Source organism: Mercenaria mercenaria, chromosome 5 (assembly GCF_021730395.1).
Source record: "Mercenaria mercenaria strain notata chromosome 5, MADL_Memer_1, whole genome shotgun sequence".
NCBI classification, from domain to species: Eukaryota; Metazoa; Mollusca; class Bivalvia; order Venerida; family Veneridae; genus Mercenaria; species Mercenaria mercenaria.
The window spans coordinates 69,342,032-69,361,428 of NC_069365.1; the positions used below are offsets into that span (position 1 = coordinate 69,342,032).

At 31.7% G+C, this 19,397-nt stretch overlaps 1 protein-coding gene across 2 annotated transcripts in view; it reads right to left on the reverse strand.

Annotated features, from left to right (window-relative positions):
• Window positions 1-19,397, reverse strand: part of LOC123558501 (protocadherin-9-like) — an 85,217-nt gene that overhangs the window by 25,449 nt on the left and 40,371 nt on the right. The window contains exons 1-2 of one of the 2 annotated variants that reach the window (XM_053543850.1): window positions 17,097-17,235; window positions 5,169-5,263 (exon numbers count right to left, since the gene is read on the reverse strand). The gene's annotated coding sequence lies outside the window, so the exon portion shown is untranslated. Of the gene's footprint in view, window positions 1-5,168; window positions 5,264-17,096; window positions 17,236-19,397 lie in introns of those variants that run through there. The other variant, XM_053543849.1, reaches the window with a different exon arrangement.

Sequence of the window (19,397 nt, forward strand, 5' to 3'; positions counted from 1 at the left end):
GTTTTTTTTGTACTTAAGAATAGCTCACAATATATGCTAATTAACTGTGAAGTCCACAAACCATGAATCATGGTTCATAACATGACCATCAGTGAACATTTTTAACATCAACAAATGCTGACTTGGTAACAATTATAATATATAATTATACTCTAAATTAGATCTAGTGTTTTTATATGCATCTCCTAAAAGTTCCTTAGTGCTATAAATTTTATGTTAAAAACAGATCATGCAACTGTTCAAATAGAGAATATGCGTAAGTACAGGCATGGTTAGAAAAGCACAAATTTCATTGTTGCATGTGAAGATATACTTTCAGAGCCAAAAAGGGAGGTAAAAAAATAATGGATTTGGTAATACTTCCAACTATATTAATCAATATGTTCAAACTTATGACATGTAATAAGATAAAAATTTCTGAAAATAAAAAATAACACGGAACTGACATAGTTACTATATATTTATCACAAAAAAATACGGCAGTCACATTATAACCGAAACCATTATGATCCTTCAATACGATTATCATTCTCTAATTATACAGAATTATATAAAAAAAAAAAATCAGTTAAATGATAGGGGATTTATGTTCAAAGTCAGCAAAATATTATAGTTATTAATTTTATTGCAAGTATAGAATTTGATACTACTGAAAACTTTAAAAAAAAATGAAACAACTAAAAATCATTTAAAAAGTCAGTAAAATTTCATACATTCCTGTTGTTAATTCTAGATATCAATTCAGATGAATAAGGTATATTTAAAAAAAAAATAAAGTTACAAAATAGACGAGAATTACCAAGATTTAAAACAACTTGAAAGTACTGGAACCTTCTATAATGTATCCAATTCCTTTAATTTCCGAGATATAATAACCACACATAAGGTAATAATGTCCCTTTCAAATGCACATTTCTGTTCATATAAAGCCTTCAACACTGTATAAATCCATTAATTATATCAAAATGACTTTGTCTGTTAGAAGACTTAATGTCACAAACACTACATTATGACATCTAAAATATGACATCTGAATACACCTAATCTACCGAAAATCCCCAAAACTCCACTGGCGTGAAAGCGATTCCCTTGTCTAACTGTTTCCAACCAGGTTCCCAATAATAACTAAATTCCAACCCTACTTGAACCCTGATTTGTTCCATTGACAAACAGTTACATTACTCAATAGTACACAACATTACACTTATCTTTCAATATCTTGTCCAATTTTCACTCACTCTCAAAAAGGCTTCAATTTTGTGAACTAGTAAAAGAGAGGTGAGGGTACAGATCAGAATCAGTGCCTTGCATCACGCCTCTCTACAAAAGGGCATAACACTTCATTTTTGCCCCATTGTCGTAACAGCAATTTGTGACTTATAGGCTTTGCACTTTAGAGACAATTTAATAAATAGGTTTATTCATCTTCTTGTGTTAAAATCACACAATCTCTTATCTATTTGCTTTCATCTGCCTAATTTATAATAGCATTTGAAAATTTACTAAATATAATACAATTAATGTAATTTCTTTAATTTTATTAAATTCCCTAGGGTTAAATTTATGTAATAGCTTACATTCTTTTTCTAAAAAAAAAACCCTTACTTATCCAATATGTTTATTGATTGAATCAGGTCTTTTATTTTAGTGCAAATATATATTTATGCTTTAGAAGTTGTCAAGGCAGACCACAGGTGCCCCTCTGAGTAACATTTCCAACATGGTAAGTCATCTCAGCAGAGTAACGCCCTTCCCTATACAAACAGGATGACCCTTTCACAAACAATTCCACATCATTTTCTGGGTTTCAAAACAGCTGTGACGAGGAAGTCTTGACTGCTTGGCCAAAAAGTTCCAAAAATGGTTACTTAATATTACGACATACTGTTGCTGATTTTTTGTATTCGATTCTAACATGTGTTATATTGAAACCACTTTGCACATATTACACAAAATCTTTTAACTTATATATATATATATTTTTTTATGTACTAACACTACAAGAAGGGAGGGGGGCGGGGTGGGGGGGAGGGGTAAAAACTTCTTTTATTACAATTTTAAATACTCAAATGACATTCTGCAAGAAAGGGGGTCAAAACTTTTCTCTTAATTATATTAAGCTTTATCATCAAGTATCTTCAAATCTTATAAAAGAAAAGCGCCTATAACAGTTAACTGTACACGAATTGAATTTCAAACCAATATTGTCGGCACATAACAGACACTGGGGAGATGGTCATCTCTTGCCTATAGGACATATTACTGTCCACTATTGGACAATGGTAGACAATAATGTATACATCAAAGGTGTGATCTTGTACCATTTTCAAAGACCTATTGATCATTTGTTTGTTTCTCATTAGAAGTCAATACAGTTTGATGCAAAAACATTCTATCTCACTATTTACCGACAGAACAGTGACGAAAATCTTGGTAAACTGTTAAAAGTATACTTTCTTCTTCCTTAATGAACTTGCAATAATGCTGTCTGAAAACGTTTTATAATCTTATGTTATTTAATTATTTCCTTACACTAATTCATTTTAGCTAATAATACAGCAGAAAAAATTAAAGCTGATTTAATCACTCTCAAGTTTGCTTCCTTGAAAAAAATAAAAACAGTCTGATTCCAAGGTTTGAGTTTGCGTTTGAGACCAGTCTAAAATACAACAATGTCATAGGTCAATTTCGAGACTGAAGCCAATCAGTTGTAAGATTTTTTAACCTGATCTCATACAGCCATGAACCATAGAAAATGCACAGTTTTAACTTCAGCAGTGCTTGAGCCGAGGCCTCCAGAATTTTTGGGGACAATGTAAAGTTTAATATCTACCAAACCCATTTCTGATTATCAGTCACTAACATAATATTTTGGAACTAACAAAATATAGATTGTCATTTCTGTATGTACAATAATTGTAACATACATGACTTTTGCTTCAAGCAATTTTATTTCCAATAGTAATCAAGGTGATAAAGCTAATGGCTGATTTCAACACCTGATAAAATTCTATGGTAACATTAATGTAAACAGAAAAACAAAAATCTTTGTAATATTCATAGACTTTACAGATAAAATAATGTATTCTTTAATTTTATCTCAAATCATTGTAATTTACATAACTTTTTACAAGATAATTGTAATTTACATAACTTTTATCAGGATTACTGCAATTTTCACAACATAAAATTTGTCATCTAATTAATGTTTTTTTGAATTTTGAATGTATGTGTGTGTGGTGTGTCTAATCACTTTAATTTTCCTCCTCAATAAAATGTTACTGGTAATTAGAATATTGTAATCAGTATTAAAACAGATTCTCTTCTCTCTGCATAAGATATAAAGCAATAACTATATCAATTTAATGACACTTAAAAATCTTGTTGGATTTTTTTAAAAACACAATTTAATGCACTAGTAAATTACAAAACAAATCAAATAGCGCTTTTTACAACATCTTTTGACGAGACTTGTTTAGATCATTAAGCTAGATCAACAGGTTTTTATCAAATCAGGTACATTTGATTAATTCAGTCTGTAATATCATATCTTAATCAAGGTACTGAAGATGACAACATATAGACTGATTGTCTATTGACAGTTATGGATGCGACATTTTTTATTCCGTGTTTTTATGCTCTATCATATTTTTTCAAATCATCATTGCACTAACTTTTATTGCATTTATAATGTGTCAATCTATATTTTTTATATAAGAAATACCTAGCCTGAGAGTTCCCATGACAATTAATTTAAAATCATATAACATGTTTGAAATGACTCTTTATATGTGTAATTTGCAAATGTACCTCCAGTCACTTAAAACATATTTCAAGATTGTAAGAGTTGAAACTTAATTAGTTTTTGGAATAGGACCCAAAATGTCAATTAACAATTTAAATTTCGGCAATTAACAGGGTTTTTTCTTTCGGCATGATTGAATTGCAGACTAGAATGTGTATTAGTACAGAAACTGCAGTTGTCTTTACATGTCCGCCACCTTAAATTCAGTATATTCTGAATTTTGTCTGTCTTTGGCTAAAAGGTTTCTAATTTAATCTTAATATATGGATAATTACTTGACAAATCAGGTGAGTATGGCATGCCTAAGGCTTTTGCTATGTATAAGTATTTTTGTAATTAAAGGCAAAAATATGAAATCTTTGTCATTATATTTTGTCATTTATACTGAATCTGTAAAGTGACCACACAATCTGACGGAACTGACCACACTTTAATCAATCAACAAATCATATTCACTACTAATCATGGTCTGCAACTTTAAATGGAAATGCCCTGGCTCCCCGCTCTGTCACTTAATTTGACCAACAATTCAGAAATGCAGCCGCATGAAGTGCCTAATTGTTTCACTGGGACAGCATCTGGTCAGGCTATTTACTGCCCGCATAGTTTATATTAATTCACTCATTACGCTGTTATTTGCATTTGTCCACATCAAAGCCAGGCAATCTTTGCTACTCTTCAGAAGTGGAAACAAGAAATGGTCAAAGATTTACGAGAAATGTGACAACCATTGCCAAATTAAGTCATTCATTTGCATACTGCAGCGCGCCACAAACCCATCATTTTTTATAACAATTTACACTTGTGACTAATAAATGGTCAAAATATTAACATTTTATCAATGCAATGGATGCCATACTGTTGTAAAGATAGTTTTGAGATTTATGACAAAAATGGCAAAAGTGTCCACTTATATTCGAATCTGCATCTGTATTATAATGCATACATCATCATAATGCTTGTAATTCAGACACTTTGATACAAAATACACTACACGTGTTTTAAGTATAATAGTCCTGATAGAACTGATACCAGTTATTATATATTCAAATGGTGGACATTCTCGAAGATGTATGGGAGAAAAAAAGAGCCAATTTGAATAAAAAATACATAAAAAATGCCTATTTATATGATAATATCTCACGGTGATCTGACAAAAATAACACTAGAATCTCACATGTATCATAATAAGGTGGATAAAGATAATCTCGTTGAAGTTTATGTACTATATAAAATTTGATACCATCGCTACCATGGTAATCAGAGAGAATGTTAAAAAGAATTTTAGCGAAATAGATCAGTTTTCGTCTTAATGGCTCACATTCAAAATTTAAATCGTTTATATCGCAAACACTTAACAAACCTGCATTAAATTCAGGCGTGCATCACAAATATAAATCCTTGGTAGATTTGAAGTGTCGTCTGCTAATCAGTTCTCTATGGCGCTACTTCCTGTTCCTGGAAATAGAAAAAGAAGAACTAAAGAAATATTGCAGACGGTAATTAAAATGCCTGATTAAACTTTAATATTGTCTCAAATTTGAATCATGCAATATGGTACTTTATTAGCCATGATGAGACTTAAAACCTTTTGAGCCGCACCATGAGAAAACCAACTTTGCGCATCCACGCAGTCTGGTCAGGATCCATACTGTTCGCTAACGGTTTCTCTAACTGCAATAGGTTTGAAAGCGAACAGCAAGGATCCTGACCAGACTGTGCAGATGCGCAGGCTGGTCTGGATCCATGCTGGTCGCAAACGCACTATGTTGGTTTTCTCATGGCGCGGCTCTTTTTTTTCTCATTAGGAAAGTCTGCACACTATAGGTAGCTTTGCATAAAACCAGCAATTATTTCTGCTTCTTTTAAGTTATAATACTAAAACAAGAGCTGTCCGTAAGACAGCCAAGCTCGACTATTCGAAATATTGTCACAGAAGCAGGAAATTATTACCCAAAATGTTAAATATCAAAAGAGTTTTAAGTTCGAAAGGGGACATAATTTGACCAAAATACATATCAGAGTTATGGGACTTGATGTTATCAACTAGTTTTATAACCCCGAAGAAACATGTTAAGTTTCAATTCAATATCTGCATTAGTTTTGGGGATAGTAACTTGCATGTTAAACTTTAACCAGAATTTTCTAAGTCCAAAAGGGGGCATAATTTGCTCAAAATACATGTTAAGAGTTATGGAACTTGACCCAGTGAGGTTGGTAATTGACCTTGAAAAAGAATAAATAAGTTTCAAAGCTATATGCCTTTTAGTAATAGCTGTATGTACTTGCACGCAAAACTTTAACCAGAATTTTCTAAGTCCAAAAGGGGGCATAATTTGGCCAAAATGAAGGTCAGAGTTATGGGACTTGGTGCTATCAACTAGTTTTATAACCCGAAGACACATGTGAAGTTTCAATTCAATATCTGCATTAGTTTTGGAGATAGTAACTTGCATGTAAAACTTTAACCAGAATTTTCTAAGTCCAAAAGGGGGCATAATTTGCTCAAAATACATGTCAGAGTTAAGGGACTTGACCCAGTGAGGTAGGTAATTGATCTAGAAAAAGAAAAAATAAGTTTCAAATCTATATGCCTTTTAGTAATAGCTGTATGTACTTGCACGCAAAACTTTAACCAGAATTTTCTAAGTCCAAAAGGGGCATAATTTGGCCAAAATACATGTCAGAGTTATGGGGCTTGACCCAGTGAGGTAGGTAATTGATCTAGAAAAAGAAAAAATAAGTTTCAAATCTATATGCCTTTTAGTAATAGCTGTATGTACTTGCACGCAAAACTTTAACCAGAATTTTCTAAGTCCAAAAGGGGGCATAATTTGGCCAAAATGAAGGTCAGAGTTATGGGACTTGGTGCTATCAACTAGTTTTATAACCCCGAAGACACATGTGAAGTTTCAATTCAATATCTGCATTAGTTTTGGAGATAGTAACTTGCATGTAAAACTTTAACCAAAATTTTCTAAGTCCAAAAGGGGGCATAATTTGCTCAAAATACATGTCAGAGTTATGGGACTTGACCCAGAGAGGTTGGTAATTGACCTAGAAAAAGAATAAATAAGTTTCAAAGCTATATGCCTTTAAATGATAGCTGTATGTACTTGCATGCAAAAACTTAACCAAGGTGTGACGCCGACGCCGACGCCGATGCCGACGCCGACGCCGACGCCGACGCCAGGGTGAGTAGAATAGCTAGACTATTCTTCGAATAGTCGAGCTAATAAAGGTAATTATATTCTAATACTAAGTAAGTTTCAAACAGGTAGTTTATACTAATGTTATAAAACACTATATTACTTTCATAGAGGAAAGTATATTCTAACACTGACCAAAGTATATTTCTACACTACATTACTTTCACAGGCACTATTTTTTTTTTAATCAAGGACTTTCACAGAAGTAACACTTTACTACTATAGATAATTACTTTCACATCGAAAAAAAAAAAAAACAACCAAAAACATTCTTATGCTATAGTATGATTACTTTAAATAGGTAAATACATTCTAGTGCTTATTACTATCACTTTTTAAGATTATGTGACTGAGTTCTAATGCTTATAATTACTATCATTTTTAACATTATGTGACTGAGGTAAAGAAAATTAATTCAGTCTATTACTTTCCAAAAAGTATGTGCAAATTCTAACACTATATTAAAATTACTTTACAGAGGTAAGAATACTCTAGCACTATATTCTGTATATTCTAACACTGTATTACTTTATAGAGGCAAGAGTATTTTAAAACTATATTTACTCTATATAGTCTAAGTATAACACTTTATTACTTCATAGAGAATATCCTTACACTATATTGCCTATTCTAACACTTTAAAGAGGTAAGAACATTCTAAAACTATACTCTAACACTGTATTACTTCACAGAGGTAAGAATAATATAACATTTTATTACATATTCTAACACTGTACTACTTTATAAAGGTAAATGTTCTGTAGCACTATACTGACTGCATATAATTAAGAATATTCTAGCACTATATTGCATATTCTAACACTGTATTACTTTACAGAGGCAAGAACATTCTAACACTAAACTGTATATTCTAACACTGTACAACTTTATTCTAGCACTATACTGCATATTCTAACATTGTATTACTTTACAGAGGCAAGAAATTATTCTAACACTATTTTGAATATTCTAACACTGTATTACTTTACAGAGGCAAGAATATTCTAACACTATTTTGAATATTCTAACACTGTATTACAATATGGAGACAAGTAAACTTCTACATTACAAAGTTACATTTAATTGCGTTACATAATTTACTAAATTACTATACCACCAAGCATAATCACAGCACTTATAATATCCGTATTTTTGTCTGAAATCAAATTTAATGTTTACCATTGAATAAAGTGTTTCATATTCCCATCAGAGAAAACACATACAGGACACATGCAGAATGATTAAAATATAAAGAATAAATCTCTGCTTAAATTTTAACCACCTAGAGATTCAATTTTCCTTCAAATTAATCCAACAGAAACTTTAGAATCAGACAAATGGAGCAACTTCCTGTGGTTGATGTAACAACCAGTCAAAAGTCAACAGTGAACCAGTCAAGTGTTGTTTACAAATGGATAAACCTTAAAACTGTCAAGAAGAATTCAATTTGTGCAGATTTTTTATTTCACTGTTTGTCCACTGTCTTTTAAGCAGAGGTCAATATTTACCGTGGGCTTACACTAACAAGAAAACATTATTTCAAAATGTTTACATCACTAAAGCCAAAACTTCAACCAAGAACAGCAAATGCAATGCTTGGTCAAGATATTGACAAAGTCAATAAAACAGTATCATTTTATTGTTTTCTAAAATGATAAAATAAACAAGATTGCAAGAAAATAATTTATAGAACATTATAAAAATATACAAGCAGAATGTCAAGAGGTTTTCAAGCAGACGGAAAACAAACACAGACTGGTTAAAGAATAAATAAACCCAAAGTATCTGAAATTGAGAAACGAGTAATTGATTTCCTAAGGGACTTTTATTTCATTAACTTACCTTGGAAAAGGATAAACTTGATATTACATGTACATAAAACCAGACAACCTCAAAATCCATATTGAAAACTTGACATTGACGGTGCCATAGAAACAGAACACAAATAAATATGACAAGATGATTTATGTCCTTACGAAGAGTATTCAAATTGAAAATTTCCATATATGGTCACTGCGAGATCATTCCGAATTTGTATCATCAATACTGCAGCAAAAGTCTCCACAATTCAGATTTATAACAAAATATGTTTACAGGATGATAATTAAAGCTCACCTGATACTTTCAAGACAAATTATATTATATTTCGAAATTACATTTCATGCCGTATTATCGATGCAATCATGTCCAATCTTTTCCATGAACGATCAAAGCTTATCCTATTTATAAGAAACAAAAGTTACAACACAAAAGAAGCACTTTGCACTCCTGGTCATTCGTAGATCAAAGCTTCATGGTGAATTAAAAATCATATCCAAAATGTCATTCCGGTACAATATTTTGCGGAAACGGAATCAATGTCAGCTGTCCAATCCAAAGAGCCAAACGAACTGCTCACAATTAATTCAATTAATGTCTCTTCAAATATTAATCCATTAATCAAGAACTTCACAATACAACTTTTCAAAAATCCATGAAATTTAAATTATTCTCCAATTGTACCAAAAGGTGGGAATCCATATCTTATTTACCATCTATAAACTTAATGAAAACCAATAAATAGAATATTCATAACTTTATCATGACATCACAGTACATTAGGGGTTCTAATTGACCAATCAGAGAGCTGCATTTTCGAGTACCTGCCAGTTTCCACTTGGGTATTATCAAGTATATTTACAATGAACATATAGTGACTTTAGAAATAAATATCACACTAATTTAGAAATCAAAATAAGATTTTTCACTGCACATGCCCCAGATGATGCTACAAACAACCAAACTTTGAAGTTTCACTGAATTATTATATCGATTTAATACCTTTATTTTAGTTAAAAGTTTGAGATTTTACACAGGCAGTCTATGATAAAGTCCGAGTAAAATGTAATCAATACCCAAGTGAAATTAGTATCATTCCACAATGTTCTGGACATGTTAAAATTATGAATTGGCTAATTGCGGCCACTGACCACAAGTCATCATTTTTGATAATGGAACAGAATTGCGAAATAAAAAATTCATGAAATTTTTCAAAATCCTGTCTAATAGTACAAACTTGATAATAGTATCTCATATCAGATCTTATGTAAAAGTTTCTGTCCATTCATGGCTATTGCTGAATAGAACCTACTGATGGATTAGAAAACTTGTAAAATTTCAACAAATTTCTCAACACAATTTAATTCCAAAGATCATTAAGGCAAGCTTTACCACGCAGGCAATGGTAAAGCAGGCAACCAGTGACTATCTGAAATTGGCATACTGACCAATTAAAACTATTGATGTTATTTCAAACCTTTATGATCACAGCTGGGTTAATGACTCGACAAGTTTATGGTGTTTTAGACCGTTGTCCCGAGACATGGAGAAGATGACACAAACATGACCAGACACATTGTCAGTCTGTACTTAAAATGTGACAACGAATTTTCAAGAATTTATCAAAACACTCAAATTTCAGTAGTTTTCCTAAAAAATCCAAAAAGCTATTGTACAAAATTATGATATTACACAGTTATTAAACTTAATGCCAATCAGTATGACAAATGAGTACATGTAGTAAATATAATAATAATTTATATAATATAGAAAGACTTTTCATCCGTTCAATATGCTGTGATGTAGCACCTGATCAATATTAATTTTTCTGATGCATATCACATCATATTGCACAGATCACATCATATTGCACAGATCACATCATATTGCACAGCTAAAATGTCTGTAATTGTATACCGATAACACCTCACTTGAACAACAAAGTTAACGTAATAACATTAATATATTCTACAGTAAATCCGGTTTTGAATGTTTTTTGTTTTTTTTCAAATAACATTACAAATAGTAATAATCAGGCTAAACTTTTTGGCCGAGATCGGAAAGGTCAGCGGAGACTTTAATCAGGTACAGAAAATCATCGAAGTTGACCAGCGGGAAAATCATAATTGCAATATTTAATAATAGGCTGGACAAATTTTTATAGGATATTGTTCAATATTCTATACAGAATGGGAAAATATTTTATGTGTCTAGTAACATTAAAAATTCTTGCATTTATGGTATTTCATGGCCATTGAATGAATAATGTGTTGATTTTAGTGCAGAATTTGGAAAGCAATAAAGTTAATGAGGCTTAAGGACAGAAATTGATTTGTTGGTATTTGTTTAATTGTCGAATATAAAGATGTCAGAAAAATATTTACAAATATTGCACAGTTTATTGTATAGTATATTTATTAGAAGTAAAATCTACTAAAAAGTAAATTTCCTTCTATTTTCACAAATATATCTCAAGCCTATGCAAACTTTAAGTAAATAATTTTTTTTTTTTTTTTAAAGAAGAAGAGTGTATCAAGCTAAAACTTGAAATATATTAGACATAAAACTCAAATTAATGAAACTAAATTTTACAGCCATATCATCCACAGTTTATTTAATGGAAGAAAATGCATCAAAGAATTCATTTCCTGTACTTTTGTTTTAAATCACACATATATGACTGTGTTATGTTTGCAAAGTTTTAGTAGATAATAAATCAAAAGCGAACAAAAATACACATTACGAGCTAAAACTTGAAATGTTTTAGATCCTGTTTAAAACTGAAGTATTTTAATTTTAAGGACACAGCACTGATGCAATGGATTAAAATCCTTTTCACCTTAAATGATGTTTTACCTTAAAAAGTAATTTTTCCTCAAAAAAAACCTTTAAGATTTAATTCAGATGCCACATACTGCCAATAATATCTGGCACATTTAATTAAATTACTATATAATGATTAAAAAATGTAGTACAAACTAATTATGATGTAATTAAACCCATGTACAGTTGAAACTCGGTATCTTGACCACCGAGGGATCGATCGGTTTAATCAGAGATAACTGAAATTCAACTTATAATGATATTTTGCCACGTTTTGGGGAGGGGACTTGAAAATGTTTTGGAGATAGACGGAATTTTGAGATAAGTGAGTTCAAGGGATCGTGTTTTAACTGTACTTAGTGCAATGATATGTGGGGTATACTTAATTCACTTTCACATGTGTACAGTCAGTGGCCCCTGTATTAAGCAGTCAATTAGCTAAGTTCCTAAATTGATATTAATCCTTACTCTACTAAATTTCTATAATGAACTTGTCCATCTTTCAATTTGGACAGTACCATAAACAGTTAAGGAGTGCTTACCAAAAAGATACTGACTTAATGGCGAACAGTGCAGACCATGATCAGACTGCACCGAAGTGCTGGCTGATCTTGGTCTGCTTTGGTCGCAAAGGCAGAATCACTTGCCGCCAGCAGGCTAAGGGTTAGTCAGCTTGATTAGGACGTTCCTATGGCTGGATGCTAAATACAGACTTCCTTATAAGCCATTTTTTCAAAGGACAACAAGAGTTCTGCCAAGCAGGGCAATATACGCCAAAAGGGTTACATCAGAGGTTTGGAGCAAAATTTAAAGGTACCATCCATGTTGTACCACAGAAAAGTGGTCTCGGTTTTTCCTTACGGCCAATAATAAAAAAAGTTTAAAAATAAGCTATTTATAGTAACATAATAGGGAAGTTATTGTAAGCGAACAAAAAAAGGATCTGCCAAATAAAAACAAGAGCACTGCAATGCAGAGCAATATACACACAACAAAGTCATATATGACCTTTGACCCCTAAGTGTGACCTTGACCTTGAAGCGAGTCATCCGAAACACGTGCTCTGCACATTGTCTCAGTGTGGTGAACATTTGTGCCAAGTTTCTTTGAAATCCTTTTAGGGGTTCAAGAGTTTCAGAGCTGACACGAAATTGCTAACGGACAGACGGACAGACAGATACTGGGGGTATAACTTAGTACATCCCTTCAGGTGTATAAAAACATGACTCATAAAACTTTTATCAAACCGAAGAAAGCCACTTTAAGAAACGGACGGACTGACGGACACCCATATAACATAATACGTCCCTTCGGGCATATAAAAACATGGCTCATGAAACATTTATTAAACTGAAGAAAGCCACATTACAAAAAAAAAAATATTTAAAGAACAATTTCATAGCTATTCTTTTTGCTGAAGACCACTGAAATCTTACAAAAAATATGCAACTTTCATAACTTATTATTATAATACAAAATATTGTTAAACAAATTCAATGTTTATTTTATTTTTAGATTTTCTTTTTCTTTTTGAGAAAAATGTTAGTTCCTTTAATTACACTAATAAATTCAAATGGTAACGTTTGAAAGATTGTTACTATTAGATTAAAAAAATATTTAATAAAGATAATACCAGCAATAATTCTTCACACATATTTGAGATTTATTTTTCAGTATTATTAGACACAACTTGAAAAACATAAACAAATTAAGAAACTTATATATAACAGAACTTTCAAATATGTAAACACGTTTTTATTTCTAAAAGCCAGTATATGAAATATTTTCATAAGACTATGGCTTTTTATTTATTATTATTATTAGTAGTATTATTTATGAGCAATTCTTGACATGATCCAACTGAAACCTACCAGAAGAAAACTTGATAAAAGTTTATACCTGCCTTTAAAAGTCCCTGATGTAGATAAATCCTCTAAAAGAAATTTTATGACTGTAAACCTTAACACTGAGGATCACAAATGAGCAAAATATACAATCCACTTTCCAGTAAGTATTTCTTATGAGTAAATCTTCACTTATCTGATAAAGAAAATGATTACTTTCACAAATTTACAACTTATAAACTAGAGACGACTGTCACCTTCCTTTTTTATCAGATCGTAATCCATTTAAACAAAAAATATTATCTTGTCATCAGAGTCTGATTGACCTAAATCTCAAGTTCATTTTTTTGTAATCTCTAAGTAAAATAAAAGTACATTGAATTTAACTGGGTAGAGGCTATTTTTCAAGACAAAAGCATGTTGATATCTTCTTGCGATCACCTCTATCTGATCCTGTTTACCCCAGGAGCTGTCAACGAGTCCCAGTAGACTGTGTTAAGTAATTGTCCCCTGAAGCAATCTTCAGACAATTATAAATCAGAACCAGTCAATTTGACACACTGGACTGGTCTCGGACATTGTAAATTGTCACCCTCGAATAGATGTAGACAAAAACCAGCATGACGAAAACAAATGTTGCCGGTCATCTCCGGACACTACGAGATGTTCATGATTAATTAGTCGGAAAATCCCCTTGTCAAAATGTTTATATTATCTTTAGTATTGTTTTCAAAAATAATGACCTAAATGATCATAATCACCTAAAATCATTAATTATCTCTTCAGCACTTGTCTCAGAAAATATTTTGATACCTTGAGACAAGATTTTAAAAAATAAGATTTAAAATTGACACTTGTTCTAAAGAATTGTTTTCATGATGTGCCAAAATCAATTAAAAGACAGTGTCTCTAGTTAATGTTAGGTCAGTTATCTCAAGGAATCAGAAATAAAGGCTAAAATCTTCATCTGCATGTCCTAAAAACAAATTTGTATATACTCATCCCTATTAAAACTATGTTGTCGACTATACAATTTTCATATGGCTAAATAAATTCAATACCTCTAAGCAACAAAAACAAACCACAGAATGCAAATGCAATTCTAAACCAAAGACTGGAAATACCAACAGAACTGGATTTCCACCAGTAATATTCTCATGAACACCCTATGTGTAAAAAAAACAACATCAGAAAAGAACATTTCAGTTTACACTTCCATTCCTTCTAGTGCTACAGCTGGGGGAGAGAGGCAGCAGGGAAGGGAGAGGTGACTTCTATCATTTTTTCTTTAGCTGATCTTCTCATTCTGACACACAAGCATTCTTTCCAGCCACTGAAATAATGATATTGCTCTCAATGCATTAATACATGCATATTTTCCATGTAAATTAAGCTTTTTGATATCACACCTCTAGTGCAAGATTATCTTCAACTCTAGATTACCATCAATTTTAAGTTTTAAAACACATTTCTATAATTAGGACCTGCTCAAAATTATTATTTCACTACTCCTTTCCAAACAAGGATCATAATTATTAACAGACAAAGGCTATACAACAACAAAGACTATTGTGACCTTCCTGGATCATGCAATTATTACAGCATCATCACCCAGATGCAACACACACACAGATGCTACTACAACAGAAAAGATGCAATTTTACATTCTTTCTGTCACTATATATCATAATTAACAAGAAAATACATGGTATATTTGGATACACAACTCTCACGGAAGGCCATCACCTGTCAATCATGCACTTAATTAGGATCTGAATGACAGTTCCTGTCATCTACATGACATCTTACTTCTAGGTAACATTAGTCAGGATTACTTTCTTCATTGAAGACAGATTCAATCAAAGGACCTCCATGGCTGAGTGGTTTGGGTCCCTGTTTTGGCAACACCAGCCTCAAAGCACTGTAGGGTTAAAGCATCAGGATGTGTTAAAGTCATTTACTTGAGAAAGCCCTTCCTGGGCTGTGTAAAGTAAGTTTCAATCTTACTTTGGATGTTCAACCTATGTGCTTGTCCACTACTGAAATAAGGTCCAAAAAAGCAACTGGCCTCTTTGTTCTTCATAGAAAGCTAGAGAAAAATATCTTCAAAATTCTTCATTCGGCATGTAGTGAAAACAATCCACTGATGAAATTGTCTTCCTAAAAGAACTTTGACAACATGATTGCAGTCAAGCCAGTCACGATTCCCTTACGGTTGTACAGACTTTGACTAGACAGAATTAAGAAAAGAAAAATTACAAGAAGAATCTAAAATTGCTTTGAGAGTTAAAAACTAATACATAAATAAGAATGAAAATACAGCTATTTAGGCCACAATGTACTACTTAAAAAGACACGATAACATTTTCACTCTTATGACTTATTTATTCTCTGCAAGAATATAAAAAACACGATTTACCTTTCTCTGTCCAATTTATAGCAACTGATTTGATGAACTTCATTAAGGCACAATCAAATTAAGCAAGAATATATAATAATATCTCTTTAATTCCTACCATTTACCCACTTGCTAATGAGGACTTACACATCATAACATCTTATTTCCATGCCTAGGAGACATTTTCGTTTTAAACTTAAACACAACAATTCACATTAAGATTTTATCCAAAATGAATGATATCTATTGCACTGAAGAATTAAATTACCAATTTTGTCGATCAAATCTGTAACAATTCCAGTGAGAAACTACGCTGTAAAGGAATACAGTTTCAAGTACCAATTTACCATCTGAAAAGCCTACGTACAAAACCGGTACATAAATAGTTCATTATAAAGATTTTAAGCAAGCTAAATTATTAATGCATAATGTTACGAGGCATCAAATTTCGTTGAAGACAATGCTGCGCTATAACATTTATGAAATTTTAACAAGCTGAACAATATCATATCATCCTTGAACAGATACTTTACTTCTGTTTAATATCATACAATGACTGTTAAACTGAAACATACTAAAACCTTCAAGATCATCAGCACGGTTTAGAAGAAATGAACAATCGCCAGAATCAGTGTCCTTAACCCTTAACATGCTGGACACAATTGATTCTGCCTTTGGGACCAGTGTAGATCATGATCAGCCTGCACATCCATGCAGTCTGATCATGATCTGCACTGTTCACTATTCAGCCAGTATTATTTTGGTAAGTACCCCTTTTAACAGTTAATGGTACAAGTCAAAACTGGAAGATGGACAAGGTCATTATAGAAATTTAGCAGGGTAAGGGAAGCATTCAGTATTGTTAGTTTGAATGACCATCTTCAAAAATCATTGAAATTCTACACAAATACAAACAATCTTTTAGTCACAAGGTACATTTCTTACACCACATCTACGTTTCCAGCCAGTAACAGCTTCTGGAAAGGTTCTAGCTAAACCATGATCCCATCAACATATTCTAATGTCATAATATTATTGCCTATTTTCAAAAATTTTCATGAAAAAATGTGCGAATTTATACAACTTTTTTTTTTATTTTAAACTACTTTCATTTCTGTTACACGTATTTAAAAGTACCTCTAAATGATTTCAAAAGAAGCTACATTAACGTCTTTTTTCATTTAACAAAATAACCCTACCTTGAAGTGACAAATCAAGTTTTTCAATATTTCCGCAACTATTAGCTAATATTTTCTTGATAATAATCTCCCGCTGTACCATGCTGTCAAGGTCCGAATAATATATTACTTACTAAACAAACACTAGAGGGCTATAACGTAATATCGCCACAGTACCCCATACTTAACTTTCAACTAATACACTCGCCATCAATAGGATGCTGTTTATCAAATTTGAAAGAAGCCGAAATCTTCCTTACGTTATCTCTCCAGGAGCGACGATCTGTTTTCATAAAACAAAAATCGCCCAAGTGGAAAAAAATCTAGTTTTTCCTTTTCGGTCTCTAAAATAACATAATCTCAAACAAAAAGTTGGCCGTATATTTTAACGATGTTGATACTCGATGTAACATATGGGTATCACTGAAACCGCCTGCAGCTATTTAATCTGCGTCTTCATCATTTATCGTTAAAGCAGTCTTCATAGATACTTAGACTTTGTCTGAAGTTGTTGGAGAAAAGGAAAATATATAATTCAAAACATGCATTTAGAACTGCATATAAAATTGCAATTGTTGGCCTTGAAGAAGTGAGTGTTATAACAATAACATTTATATAAAGCTTTATTTAAATGAAATAAAATTTCCTTGTGCGGTATATTATAATTTTTCATTATATAGGAAATAATATCTTCTGTCTGTAAATATTAAACAACATTTCAAATATGACGTAACCTAATAATAAATTGTGGGAAACATCAAGTGACAACATTTTTGCCGAAGAACCTCTACAATCAACAATATTTGCATGTTTAAAAACATGCAATTTATATTTGATGTAAATTTAAATCAGTAAAATCAGAAAACAATGAAACTTGCAGCATAATTTCTTCCTAAAAATTATCTTTCATATTACATTATATAATAATATTCTAGAGAAATTCAGTAAGAATGAAGCTATTTTCTACCAAATAGATTCAAATAAACTACATATAATTTTAACATAACTGACGCTACATTCTAGAGAACAAAATGTTTAAGTGAATAAAGAAAATAATGTTTACAAAAATTTGTGCATAATATACATGTATATATATATATATACAATAAATTGCTTTAACTGAAACTGCAACAAAAATTGAAATCCCGAGTATGTATAAAGCAGCCATGTTTTACGATCCCTCATCCAGTTTTTGCTGTTACCCTTGAATAAATGACACCATCAAAACTTGTGATGACAGTAATAAATTGCAGTCAGTATTGTGACACAACTTTATGTGACACGGCAGATAAAACTACAAAAAGCTGTACCGAAGATGAATCGCACAAGATCTTTTTTATGACAACTTTTATTTTTTGCATCAGTTACTTCTTGCACTAGGTTAATTGGAAAAAATATATATAACTCAAAGGCATGTAGTATCTAATTTTTTTAAAAACGCATAAAAACACATATTATGAAAAGAGATTTTTTGTATCCCCCAAAGTTTTCAAAATTGTTGTCATTTATTACAAAATGTATGACACTAGAAGACATGAAATCTGACAGTAGAATACTTCCTTCTCAAAGGGACATGGGCTTCATAGCAGAAAATTATAGGTGATACATGTCAGATGGGCCACGCTTTCTCGGCAATTCAAGTCAATCTGTCAAGCATTAAGCCAAACTTCTATGTATTCCTAAAAATGTACTCCTAAAAATAGAATTTTACTGCTTCAGTGCACTGTTTCTCATGAATCTTTTAAAGCACCTTACCCTACTAAATTTCTATAATGAACTTGTCCATTTTTCAATTTGGACAGTACCATTAACTGTTAAAAGGGGTGCAAGATACTGACTGAATGGCGAACAGTGCAGATCATGATCAGACTGCTCGAATGTGCAGGCTGATCATGATCTGCACTGGTCGCAAATGCAGAATCAATTGTGTCCTGAGCATGATAAGGGTAAATAATATATCATATGTATATAATAATATTCAAAAATAATAAGAAGATAAAACTTTTTTTACAATTTTCGCCCAACTTTCCCCGTTCTTGTAGACCAAAGCAAGCACTCCAAGAGCAAGTTGGTTGAACCAAACAGTTATGACTGACAGGTGTCTAGTTCTAGACAGACTCCCTAAGAAAAGTAATCATGAATATTATTAAAAAACTAAACAAAACAAGTACTGATGTTCCTTATTTACTAAGTTCAAAACAAGAGTTTGGAAATCAGGTCAAAACAGCATTTGACTGGTTGGTTTTGAACTAAAGTCTTGAAACTGACCAATGGAAAGACTCAATTCTAAACTAGTCCAATTATTTTCAGACACAATTTGTC